The sequence below is a fragment of the Physella acuta genome, unplaced genomic scaffold, assembly GCF_028476545.2.
Source record: "Physella acuta isolate Inbredline_101_S28 unplaced genomic scaffold, ASM2847654v3 ptg001289l, whole genome shotgun sequence".
In the NCBI taxonomy this organism is placed as follows: Eukaryota; Metazoa; Mollusca; class Gastropoda; family Physidae; genus Physella; species Physella acuta.
The window spans coordinates 1-12,518 of NW_026732804.1; the positions used below are offsets into that span (position 1 = coordinate 1).

General features: G+C 37.1%; 9 non-coding genes and 1 pseudogene across 9 annotated transcripts; all 10 read right to left on the minus strand.

The window, feature by feature from the left end:
• Positions 1 to 83, minus strand: LOC131958106 (uncharacterized; annotated as a pseudogene).
• Positions 84 to 1,183: 1,100 nt separating this feature from the next.
• LOC131958073 (U2 spliceosomal RNA) lies at positions 1,184 to 1,376 on the minus strand. Its single transcript, XR_009389167.1, has one exon. It is a non-coding gene; the product is annotated as a U2 spliceosomal RNA (small nuclear RNA).
• Positions 1,377 to 2,475: 1,099 nt separating this feature from the next.
• On the minus strand, positions 2,476 to 2,668 carry LOC131958084 (U2 spliceosomal RNA). Its single transcript, XR_009389178.1, has one exon. It is a non-coding gene; the product is annotated as a U2 spliceosomal RNA (small nuclear RNA).
• Positions 2,669 to 3,762: 1,094 nt separating this feature from the next.
• Positions 3,763 to 3,955, minus strand: LOC131958096 (U2 spliceosomal RNA). The gene has a single exon (XR_009389189.1). It is a non-coding gene; the product is annotated as a U2 spliceosomal RNA (small nuclear RNA).
• A 1,098-nt stretch (positions 3,956 to 5,053) lies between these two features.
• On the minus strand, positions 5,054 to 5,246 carry LOC131958107 (U2 spliceosomal RNA). Its single transcript, XR_009389198.1, has one exon. It is a non-coding gene; the product is annotated as a U2 spliceosomal RNA (small nuclear RNA).
• Positions 5,247 to 6,345: 1,099 nt separating this feature from the next.
• LOC131958108 (U2 spliceosomal RNA) lies at positions 6,346 to 6,538 on the minus strand. The gene has a single exon (XR_009389199.1). It is a non-coding gene; the product is annotated as a U2 spliceosomal RNA (small nuclear RNA).
• Positions 6,539 to 7,636: 1,098 nt separating this feature from the next.
• On the minus strand, positions 7,637 to 7,829 carry LOC131958074 (U2 spliceosomal RNA). The gene has a single exon (XR_009389168.1). It is a non-coding gene; the product is annotated as a U2 spliceosomal RNA (small nuclear RNA).
• Positions 7,830 to 8,928: 1,099 nt separating this feature from the next.
• Positions 8,929 to 9,121, minus strand: LOC131958075 (U2 spliceosomal RNA). The gene has a single exon (XR_009389169.1). It is a non-coding gene; the product is annotated as a U2 spliceosomal RNA (small nuclear RNA).
• Positions 9,122 to 10,219: 1,098 nt separating this feature from the next.
• Positions 10,220 to 10,412, minus strand: LOC131958076 (U2 spliceosomal RNA). The gene has a single exon (XR_009389170.1). It is a non-coding gene; the product is annotated as a U2 spliceosomal RNA (small nuclear RNA).
• A 1,098-nt stretch (positions 10,413 to 11,510) lies between these two features.
• LOC131958077 (U2 spliceosomal RNA) lies at positions 11,511 to 11,703 on the minus strand. Its single transcript, XR_009389171.1, has one exon. It is a non-coding gene; the product is annotated as a U2 spliceosomal RNA (small nuclear RNA).
• Between the last annotated feature and the right edge of the window lie 815 nt (positions 11,704 to 12,518).

Below are 12,518 nucleotides of genomic sequence, written 5' to 3' on the forward strand. Positions count from 1 at the left end.
GACTCAATGAGCCACGTATCAGATATTAAGCTGATAAGAACAGATACTACACTTTGATCTTAGCCAAAAGGCCGAGAAGCGATAACGGTCACTGGACTACCGACGCCTCATATTCCGGAAAATTTCCTATCCGCTCCTCTGAAATGATTCCGTAAATATTCATCCGATTCCGCACACCGAAAATATTCCTTATTGCAGAAATCGCCGCCCATGCGACGTACGGCCGTTAGGCGGTGGGCGTTTTACAATCTGCCAAAGCGGAAAGGCGAATGTTAACGAAATCAATGAAACAAGTAACATTATGAATTTCTAAAACTCAAACAAGGAAAAAAATATAGCGCCTTACCTTAACGTCGTAATAGTGGCTTCCCTTGACGCCCGCGCCGCCTTGATGTATATCGAATCGATCAACGCCCTGTTGTTTTACGTCTTTGGCGGGCGGCGCAAGGCGACTAGCGCTGTGGAACAAGCCAACGTTAAAAAGGTATAGGAAGAGACTGAGAAAGAAAAAGAATACAAAAAGGTGACGTGAGGTCGGCAGGAGAAAAGATGCGGAACAAAACCACAAAATTTAAATTTGTAAATTTAGATTTTTTTTTTTTTTTTTTTTTTATTTATATTTTTTTTTCTTAAACGGATCATTGTTATTAATATTCTGCTGATTGTAATGTTTCATTTAACATTTTGAAATCAATTAGGATCAAGATATATGCAAATCGTTGAAGGAAAGAATACATTAAACAATGTACGTAACAATGTACGTCAGTTTAAAAATAAAAATGAATTTTTGTTTTTTTAAATTGAAATAACTTTTAAAAATTTACATTTAAATTTCTATTTTCTTTATATTAAAGTGAAATTAATACTGGTCCTGTGTGGACAGAAGTGTGATATTTTGACACATACTGGCCATGACAAATGATTTTTAAAACATAATTTAGATTAGTAAACAACGAAGGAGAGGAGCGGAGAGAAATTTTAAATATAAAAAAAAAATATCTGTTTTTATACCGGCTGCCGTTCGTTTGAGAACCGTCAAATAAAGAAAAAATGTGCTGGTCAGCTCAAACGATTAACATTTTAAGCAAACAGTGACTGGTATAGAATAAATACCATATCACTCTGACTGACCAGCAGTGAGCTGTTTTTATTGAGAGAGAGAGACCAATCGTACATTATTGAAATTGAATGGGCCATTCCCGGAAGAACTGCAATACCGGGCCGACCCGTGGCGAGAGCGGAGCAAGCCCCGGGCATCCCGCCGAGTACCAAAAATCAGTTTAATATCGTAGTGACTCAATGAGCCACGTATCAGATATTAAGCTGATAAGAACAGATACTACACTTTGATCTTAGCCAAAAGGCCGAGAAGCGATAACGGTCACTGGACTACCGACGCCTCATATTCCGGAAAATTTCCTATCCGCTCCTCTGAAATGATTCCGTAAATATTCATCCGATTCCGCACACCGAAAATATTCCTTATTGCAGAAATCGCCGCCCATGCGACGTACGGCCGTTAGGCGGTGGGCGTTTTACAATCTGCCAAAGCGGAAAGGCGAATGTTAACGAAATCAATGAAACAAGTAACATTATGAATTTCTAAAACTCAAACAAGGAAAAAAATATAGCGCCTTACCTTAACGTCGTAATAGTGGCTTCCCTTGACGCCCGCGCCGCCTTGATGTATATCGAATCGATCAACGCCCTGTTGTTTTACGTCTTTGGCGGGCGGCGCAAGGCGACTAGCGCTGTGGAACAAGCCAACGTTAAAAAGGTATAGGAAGAGACTGAGAAAGAAAAAGAATACAAAAAGGTGACGTGAGGTCGGCAGGAGAAAAGATGCGGAACAAAACCACAAAATTTAAATTTGTAAATTTAGATTTTTTTTTTTTTTTTTTTTTTATTTATATTTTTTTTTCTTAAACGGATCATTGTTATTAATATTCTGCTGATTGTAATGTTTCATTTAACATTTTGAAATCAATTAGGATCAAGATATATGCAAATCGTTGAAGGAAAGAATACATTAAACAATGTACGTAACAATGTACGTCAGTTTAAAAATAAAAATGAATTTTTGTTTTTTTAAATTGAAATAACTTTTAAAAATTTACATTTAAATTTCTATTTTCTTTATATTAAAGTGAAATTAATACTGGTCCTGTGTGGACAGAAGTGTGATATTTTGACACATACTGGCCATGACAAATGATTTTTAAAACATAATTTAGATTAGTAAACAACGAAGGAGAGGAGCGGAGAGAAATTTTAAATATAAAAAAAAATATCTGTTTTTATACCGGCTGCCGTTCGTTTGAGAACCGTCAAATAAAGAAAAAATGTGCTGGTCAGCTCAAACGATTAACATTTTAAGCAAACAGTGACTGGTATAGAATAAATACCATATCACTCTGACTGACCAGCAGTGAGCTGTTTTTATTGAGAGAGAGAGACCAATCGTACATTATTGAAATTGAATGGGCCATTCCCGGAAGAACTGCAATACCGGGCCGACCCGTGGCGAGAGCGGAGCAAGCCCCGGGCATCCCGCCGAGTACCAAAAATCAGTTTAATATCGTAGTGACTCAATGAGCCACGTATCAGATATTAAGCTGATAAGAACAGATACTACACTTTGATCTTAGCCAAAAGGCCGAGAAGCGATAACGGTCACTGGACTACCGACGCCTCATATTCCGGAAAATTTCCTATCCGCTCCTCTGAAATGATTCCGTAAATATTCATCCGATTCCGCACACCGAAAATATTCCTTATTGCAGAAATCGCCGCCCATGCGACGTACGGCCGTTAGGCGGTGGGCGTTTTACAATCTGCCAGAAAGGCGAATGTTAACGAAATCAATGAAACAAGTAACATTATGAATTTCTAAAACTCAAACAAGGAAAAAAATATAGCGCCTTACCTTAACGTCGTAATAGTGGCTTCCCTTGACGCCCGCGCCGCCTTGATGTATATCGAATCGATCAACGCCCTGTTGTTTTACGTCTTTGGCGGGCGGCGCAAGGCGACTAGCGCTGTGGAACAAGCCAACGTTAAAAAGGTATAGGAAGAGACTGAGAAAGAAAAAGAATACAAAAAGGTGACGTGAGGTCGGCAGGAGAAAAGATGCGGAACAAAACCACAAAATTTAAATTTGTAAATTTAGATTTTTTTTTTTTTTTTTTTTTTATTTATATTTTTTTTTCTTAAACGGATCATTGTTATTAATATTCTGCTGATTGTAATGTTTCATTTAACATTTTGAAATCAATTAGGATCAAGATATATGCAAATCGTTGAAGGAAAGAATACATTAAACAATGTACGTAACAATGTACGTCAGTTTAAAAATAAAAATGAATTTTTGTTTTTTTAAATTGAAATAACTTTTAAAAATTTACATTTAAATTTCTATTTTCTTTATATTAAAGTGAAATTAATACTGGTCCTGTGTGGACAGAAGTGTGATATTTTGACACATACTGGCCATGACAAATGATTTTTAAAACATAATTTAGATTAGTAAACAACGAAGGAGAGGAGCGGAGAGAAATTTTAAATATAAAAAAAAATATCTGTTTTTATACCGGCTGCCGTTCGTTTGAGAACCGTCAAATAAAGAAAAAATGTGCTGGTCAGCTCAAACGATTAACATTTTAAGCAAACAGTGACTGGTATAGAATAAATACCATATCACTCTGACTGACCAGCAGTGAGCTGTTTTTATTGAGAGAGAGAGACCAATCGTACATTATTGAAATTGAATGGGCCATTCCCGGAAGAACTGCAATACCGGGCCGACCCGTGGCGAGAGCGGAGCAAGCCCCGGGCATCCCGCCGAGTACCAAAAATCAGTTTAATATCGTAGTGACTCAATGAGCCACGTATCAGATATTAAGCTGATAAGAACAGATACTACACTTTGATCTTAGCCAAAAGGCCGAGAAGCGATAACGGTCACTGGACTACCGACGCCTCATATTCCGGAAAATTTCCTATCCGCTCCTCTGAAATGATTCCGTAAATATTCATCCGATTCCGCACACCGAAAATATTCCTTATTGCAGAAATCGCCGCCCATGCGACGTACGGCCGTTAGGCGGTGGGCGTTTTACAATCTGCCAAAGCGGAAAGGCGAATGTTAACGAAATCAATGAAACAAGTAACATTATGAATTTCTAAAACTCAAACAAGGAAAAAAATATAGCGCCTTACCTTAACGTCGTAATAGTGGCTTCCCTTGACGCCCGCGCCGCCTTGATGTATATCGAATCGATCAACGCCCTGTTGTTTTACGTCTTTGGCGGGCGGCGCAAGGCGACTAGCGCTGTGGAACAAGCCAACGTTAAAAAGGTATAGGAAGAGACTGAGAAAGAAAAAGAATACAAAAAGGTGACGTGAGGTCGGCAGGAGAAAAGATGCGGAACAAAACCACAAAATTTAAATTTGTAAATTTAGATTTTTTTTTTTTTTTTTTTTTATTTATATTTTTTTTTCTTAAACGGATCATTGTTATTAATATTCTGCTGATTGTAATGTTTCATTTAACATTTTGAAATCAATTAGGATCAAGATATATGCAAATCGTTGAAGGAAAGAATACATTAAACAATGTACGTAACAATGTACGTCAGTTTAAAAATAAAAATGAATTTTTGTTTTTTTAAATTGAAATAACTTTTAAAAATTTACATTTAAATTTCTATTTTCTTTATATTAAAGTGAAATTAATACTGGTCCTGTGTGGACAGAAGTGTGATATTTTGACACATACTGGCCATGACAAATGATTTTTAAAACATAATTTAGATTAGTAAACAACGAAGGAGAGGAGCGGAGAGAAATTTTAAATATAAAAAAAAATATCTGTTTTTATACCGGCTGCCGTTCGTTTGAGAACCGTCAAATAAAGAAAAAATGTGCTGGTCAGCTCAAACGATTAACATTTTAAGCAAACAGTGACTGGTATAGAATAAATACCATATCACTCTGACTGACCAGCAGTGAGCTGTTTTTATTGAGAGAGAGAGACCAATCGTACATTATTGAAATTGAATGGGCCATTCCCGGAAGAACTGCAATACCGGGCCGACCCGTGGCGAGAGCGGAGCAAGCCCCGGGCATCCCGCCGAGTACCAAAAATCAGTTTAATATCGTAGTGACTCAATGAGCCACGTATCAGATATTAAGCTGATAAGAACAGATACTACACTTTGATCTTAGCCAAAAGGCCGAGAAGCGATAACGGTCACTGGACTACCGACGCCTCATATTCCGGAAAATTTCCTATCCGCTCCTCTGAAATGATTCCGTAAATATTCATCCGATTCCGCACACCGAAAATATTCCTTATTGCAGAAATCGCCGCCCATGCGACGTACGGCCGTTAGGCGGTGGGCGTTTTACAATCTGCCAAAGCGGAAAGGCGAATGTTAACGAAATCAATGAAACAAGTAACATTATGAATTTCTAAAACTCAAACAAGGAAAAAAATATAGCGCCTTACCTTAACGTCGTAATAGTGGCTTCCCTTGACGCCCGCGCCGCCTTGATGTATATCGAATCGATCAACGCCCTGTTGTTTTACGTCTTTGGCGGGCGGCGCAAGGCGACTAGCGCTGTGGAACAAGCCAACGTTAAAAAGGTATAGGAAGAGACTGAGAAAGAAAAAGAATACAAAAAGGTGACGTGAGGTCGGCAGGAGAAAAGATGCGGAACAAAACCACAAAATTTAAATTTGTAAATTTAGATTTTTTTTTTTTTTTTTTTTTATTTATATTTTTTTTTCTTAAACGGATCATTGTTATTAATATTCTGCTGATTGTAATGTTTCATTTAACATTTTGAAATCAATTAGGATCAAGATATATGCAAATCGTTGAAGGAAAGAATACATTAAACAATGTACGTAACAATGTACGTCAGTTTAAAAATAAAAATGAATTTTTGTTTTTTTGAAATTGAAATAACTTTTAAAAATTTACATTTAAATTTCTATTTTCTTTATATTAAAGTGAAATTAATACTGGTCCTGTGTGGACAGAAGTGTGATATTTTGACACATACTGGCCATGACAAATGATTTTTAAAACATAATTTAGATTAGTAAACAACGAAGGAGAGGAGCGGAGAGAAATTTTAAATATAAAAAAAAATATCTGTTTTTATACCGGCTGCCGTTCGTTTGAGAACCGTCAAATAAAGAAAAAATGTGCTGGTCAGCTCAAACGATTAACATTTTAAGCAAACAGTGACTGGTATAGAATAAATACCATATCACTCTGACTGACCAGCAGTGAGCTGTTTTTATTGAGAGAGAGAGACCAATCGTACATTATTGAAATTGAATGGGCCATTCCCGGAAGAACTGCAATACCGGGCCGACCCGTGGCGAGAGCGGAGCAAGCCCCGGGCATCCCGCCGAGTACCAAAAATCAGTTTAATATCGTAGTGACTCAATGAGCCACGTATCAGATATTAAGCTGATAAGAACAGATACTACACTTTGATCTTAGCCAAAAGGCCGAGAAGCGATAACGGTCACTGGACTACCGACGCCTCATATTCCGGAAAATTTCCTATCCGCTCCTCTGAAATGATTCCGTAAATATTCATCCGATTCCGCACACCGAAAATATTCCTTATTGCAGAAATCGCCGCCCATGCGACGTACGGCCGTTAGGCGGTGGGCGTTTTACAATCTGCCAAAGCGGAAAGGCGAATGTTAACGAAATCAATGAAACAAGTAACATTATGAATTTCTAAAACTCAAACAAGGAAAAAAATATAGCGCCTTACCTTAACGTCGTAATAGTGGCTTCCCTTGACGCCCGCGCCGCCTTGATGTATATCGAATCGATCAACGCCCTGTTGTTTTACGTCTTTGGCGGGCGGCGCAAGGCGACTAGCGCTGTGGAACAAGCCAACGTTAAAAAGGTATAGGAAGAGACTGAGAAAGAAAAAGAATACAAAAAGGTGACGTGAGGTCGGCAGGAGAAAAGATGCGGAACAAAACCACAAAATTTAAATTTGTAAATTTAGATTTTTTTTTTTTTTTTTTTTTATTTATATTTTTTTTTCTTAAACGGATCATTGTTATTAATATTCTGCTGATTGTAATGTTTCATTTAACATTTTGAAATCAATTAGGATCAAGATATATGCAAATCGTTGAAGGAAAGAATACATTAAACAATGTACGTAACAATGTACGTCAGTTTAAAAATAAAAATGAATTTTTGTTTTTTTAAATTGAAATAACTTTTAAAAATTTACATTTAAATTTCTATTTTCTTTATATTAAAGTGAAATTAATACTGGTCCTGTGTGGACAGAAGTGTGATATTTTGACACATACTGGCCATGACAAATGATTTTTAAAACATAATTTAGATTAGTAAACAACGAAGGAGAGGAGCGGAGAGAAATTTTAAATATAAAAAAAAATATCTGTTTTTATACCGGCTGCCGTTCGTTTGAGAACCGTCAAATAAAGAAAAAATGTGCTGGTCAGCTCAAACGATTAACATTTTAAGCAAACAGTGACTGGTATAGAATAAATACCATATCACTCTGACTGACCAGCAGTGAGCTGTTTTTATTGAGAGAGAGAGACCAATCGTACATTATTGAAATTGAATGGGCCATTCCCGGAAGAACTGCAATACCGGGCCGACCCGTGGCGAGAGCGGAGCAAGCCCCGGGCATCCCGCCGAGTACCAAAAATCAGTTTAATATCGTAGTGACTCAATGAGCCACGTATCAGATATTAAGCTGATAAGAACAGATACTACACTTTGATCTTAGCCAAAAGGCCGAGAAGCGATAACGGTCACTGGACTACCGACGCCTCATATTCCGGAAAATTTCCTATCCGCTCCTCTGAAATGATTCCGTAAATATTCATCCGATTCCGCACACCGAAAATATTCCTTATTGCAGAAATCGCCGCCCATGCGACGTACGGCCGTTAGGCGGTGGGCGTTTTACAATCTGCCAAAGCGGAAAGGCGAATGTTAACGAAATCAATGAAACAAGTAACATTATGAATTTCTAAAACTCAAACAAGGAAAAAAATATAGCGCCTTACCTTAACGTCGTAATAGTGGCTTCCCTTGACGCCCGCGCCGCCTTGATGTATATCGAATCGATCAACGCCCTGTTGTTTTACGTCTTTGGCGGGCGGCGCAAGGCGACTAGCGCTGTGGAACAAGCCAACGTTAAAAAGGTATAGGAAGAGACTGAGAAAGAAAAAGAATACAAAAAGGTGACGTGAGGTCGGCAGGAGAAAAGATGCGGAACAAAACCACAAAATTTAAATTTGTAAATTTAGATTTTTTTTTTTTTTTTTTTTTTATTTATATTTTTTTTTCTTAAACGGATCATTGTTATTAATATTCTGCTGATTGTAATGTTTCATTTAACATTTTGAAATCAATTAGGATCAAGATATATGCAAATCGTTGAAGGAAAGAATACATTAAACAATGTACGTAACAATGTACGTCAGTTTAAAAATAAAAATGAATTTTTGTTTTTTTAAATTGAAATAACTTTTAAAAATTTACATTTAAATTTCTATTTTCTTTATATTAAAGTGAAATTAATACTGGTCCTGTGTGGACAGAAGTGTGATATTTTGACACATACTGGCCATGACAAATGATTTTTAAAACATAATTTAGATTAGTAAACAACGAAGGAGAGGAGCGGAGAGAAATTTTAAATATAAAAAAAAATATCTGTTTTTATACCGGCTGCCGTTCGTTTGAGAACCGTCAAATAAAGAAAAAATGTGCTGGTCAGCTCAAACGATTAACATTTTAAGCAAACAGTGACTGGTATAGAATAAATACCATATCACTCTGACTGACCAGCAGTGAGCTGTTTTTATTGAGAGAGAGAGACCAATCGTACATTATTGAAATTGAATGGGCCATTCCCGGAAGAACTGCAATACCGGGCCGACCCGTGGCGAGAGCGGAGCAAGCCCCGGGCATCCCGCCGAGTACCAAAAATCAGTTTAATATCGTAGTGACTCAATGAGCCACGTATCAGATATTAAGCTGATAAGAACAGATACTACACTTTGATCTTAGCCAAAAGGCCGAGAAGCGATAACGGTCACTGGACTACCGACGCCTCATATTCCGGAAAATTTCCTATCCGCTCCTCTGAAATGATTCCGTAAATATTCATCCGATTCCGCACACCGAAAATATTCCTTATTGCAGAAATCGCCGCCCATGCGACGTACGGCCGTTAGGCGGTGGGCGTTTTACAATCTGCCAAAGCGGAAAGGCGAATGTTAACGAAATCAATGAAACAAGTAACATTATGAATTTCTAAAACTCAAACAAGGAAAAAAATATAGCGCCTTACCTTAACGTCGTAATAGTGGCTTCCCTTGACGCCCGCGCCGCCTTGATGTATATCGAATCGATCAACGCCCTGTTGTTTTACGTCTTTGGCGGGCGGCGCAAGGCGACTAGCGCTGTGGAACAAGCCAACGTTAAAAAGGTATAGGAAGAGACTGAGAAAGAAAAAGAATACAAAAAGGTGACGTGAGGTCGGCAGGAGAAAAGATGCGGAACAAAACCACAAAATTTAAATTTGTAAATTTAGATTTTTTTTTTTTTTTTTTTTTATTTATATTTTTTTTTCTTAAACGGATCATTGTTATTAATATTCTGCTGATTGTAATGTTTCATTTAACATTTTGAAATCAATTAGGATCAAGATATATGCAAATCGTTGAAGGAAAGAATACATTAAACAATGTACGTAACAATGTACGTCAGTTTAAAAATAAAAATGAATTTTTGTTTTTTTAAATTGAAATAACTTTTAAAAATTTACATTTAAATTTCTATTTTCTTTATATTAAAGTGAAATTAATACTGGTCCTGTGTGGACAGAAGTGTGATATTTTGACACATACTGGCCATGACAAATGATTTTTAAAACATAATTTAGATTAGTAAACAACGAAGGAGAGGAGCGGAGAGAAATTTTAAATATAAAAAAAAATATCTGTTTTTATACCGGCTGCCGTTCGTTTGAGAACCGTCAAATAAAGAAAAAATGTGCTGGTCAGCTCAAACGATTAACATTTTAAGCAAACAGTGACTGGTATAGAATAAATACCATATCACTCTGACTGACCAGCAGTGAGCTGTTTTTATTGAGAGAGAGAGACCAATCGTACATTATTGAAATTGAATGGGCCATTCCCGGAAGAACTGCAATACCGGGCCGACCCGTGGCGAGAGCGGAGCAAGCCCCGGGCATCCCGCCGAGTACCAAAAATCAGTTTAATATCGTAGTGACTCAATGAGCCACGTATCAGATATTAAGCTGATAAGAACAGATACTACACTTTGATCTTAGCCAAAAGGCCGAGAAGCGATAACGGTCACTGGACTACCGACGCCTCATATTCCGGAAAATTTCCTATCCGCTCCTCTGAAATGATTCCGTAAATATTCATCCGATTCCGCACACCGAAAATATTCCTTATTGCAGAAATCGCCGCCCATGCGACGTACGGCCGTTAGGCGGTGGGCGTTTTACAATCTGCCAAAGCGGAAAGGCGAATGTTAACGAAATCAATGAAACAAGTAACATTATGAATTTCTAAAACTCAAACAAGGAAAAAAATATAGCGCCTTACCTTAACGTCGTAATAGTGGCTTCCCTTGACGCCCGCGCCGCCTTGATGTATATCGAATCGATCAACGCCCTGTTGTTTTACGTCTTTGGCGGGCGGCGCAAGGCGACTAGCGCTGTGGAACAAGCCAACGTTAAAAAGGTATAGGAAGAGACTGAGAAAGAAAAAGAATACAAAAAGGTGACGTGAGGTCGGCAGGAGAAAAGATGCGGAACAAAACCACAAAATTTAAATTTGTAAATTTAGATTTTTTTTTTTTTTTTTTTTTATTTATATTTTTTTTTCTTAAACGGATCATTGTTATTAATATTCTGCTGATTGTAATGTTTCATTTAACATTTTGAAATCAATTAGGATCAAGATATATGCAAATCGTTGAAGGAAAGAATACATTAAACAATGTACGTAACAATGTACGTCAGTTTAAAAATAAAAATGAATTTTTGTTTTTTTAAATTGAAATAACTTTTAAAAATTTACATTTAAATTTCTATTTTCTTTATATTAAAGTGAAATTAATACTGGTCCTGTGTGGACAGAAGTGTGATATTTTGACACATACTGGCCATGACAAATGATTTTTAAAACATAATTTAGATTAGTAAACAACGAAGGAGAGGAGCGGAGAGAAATTTTAAATATAAAAAAAAATATCTGTTTTTATACCGGCTGCCGTTCGTTTGAGAACCGTCAAATAAAGAAAAAATGTGCTGGTCAGCTCAAACGATTAACATTTTAAGCAAACAGTGACTGGTATAGAATAAATACCATATCACTCTGACTGACCAGCAGTGAGCTGTTTTTATTGAGAGAGAGAGACCAATCGTACATTATTGAAATTGAATGGGCCATTCCCGGAAGAACTGCAATACCGGGCCGACCCGTGGCGAGAGCGGAGCAAGCCCCGGGCATCCCGCCGAGTACCAAAAATCAGTTTAATATCGTAGTGACTCAATGAGCCACGTATCAGATATTAAGCTGATAAGAACAGATACTACACTTTGATCTTAGCCAAAAGGCCGAGAAGCGATAACGGTCACTGGACTACCGACGCCTCATATTCCGGAAAATTTCCTATCCGCTCCTCTGAAATGATTCCGTAAATATTCATCCGATTCCGCACACCGAAAATATTCCTTATTGCAGAAATCGCCGCCCATGCGACGTACGGCCGTTAGGCGGTGGGCGTTTTACAATCTGCCAAAGCGGAAAGGCGAATGTTAACGAAATCAATGAAACAAGTAACATTATGAATTTCTAAAACTCAAACAAGGAAAAAAATATAGCGCCTTACCTTAACGTCGTAATAGTGGCTTCCCTTGACGCCCGCGCCGCCTTGATGTATATCGAATCGATCAACGCCCTGTTGTTTTACGTCTTTGGCGGGCGGCGCAAGGCGACTAGCGCTGTGGAACAAGCCAACGTTAAAAAGGTATAGGAAGAGACTGAGAAAGAAAAAGAATACAAAAAGGTGACGTGAGGTCGGCAGGAGAAAAGATGCGGAACAAAACCACAAAATTTAAATTTGTAAATTTAGATTTTTTTTTTTTTTTTTTTTTATTTATATTTTTTTTTCTTAAACGGATCATTGTTATTAATATTCTGCTGATTGTAATGTTTCATTTAACATTTTGAAATCAATTAGGATCAAGATATATGCAAATCGTTGAAGGAAAGAATACATTAAACAATGTACGTAACAATGTACGTCAGTTTAAAAATAAAAATGAATTTTTGTTTTTTTAAATTGAAATAACTTTTAAAAATTTACATTTAAATTTCTATTTTCTTTATATTAAAGTGAAATTAATACTGGTCCTGTGTGGACAGAAGTGTGATATTTTGA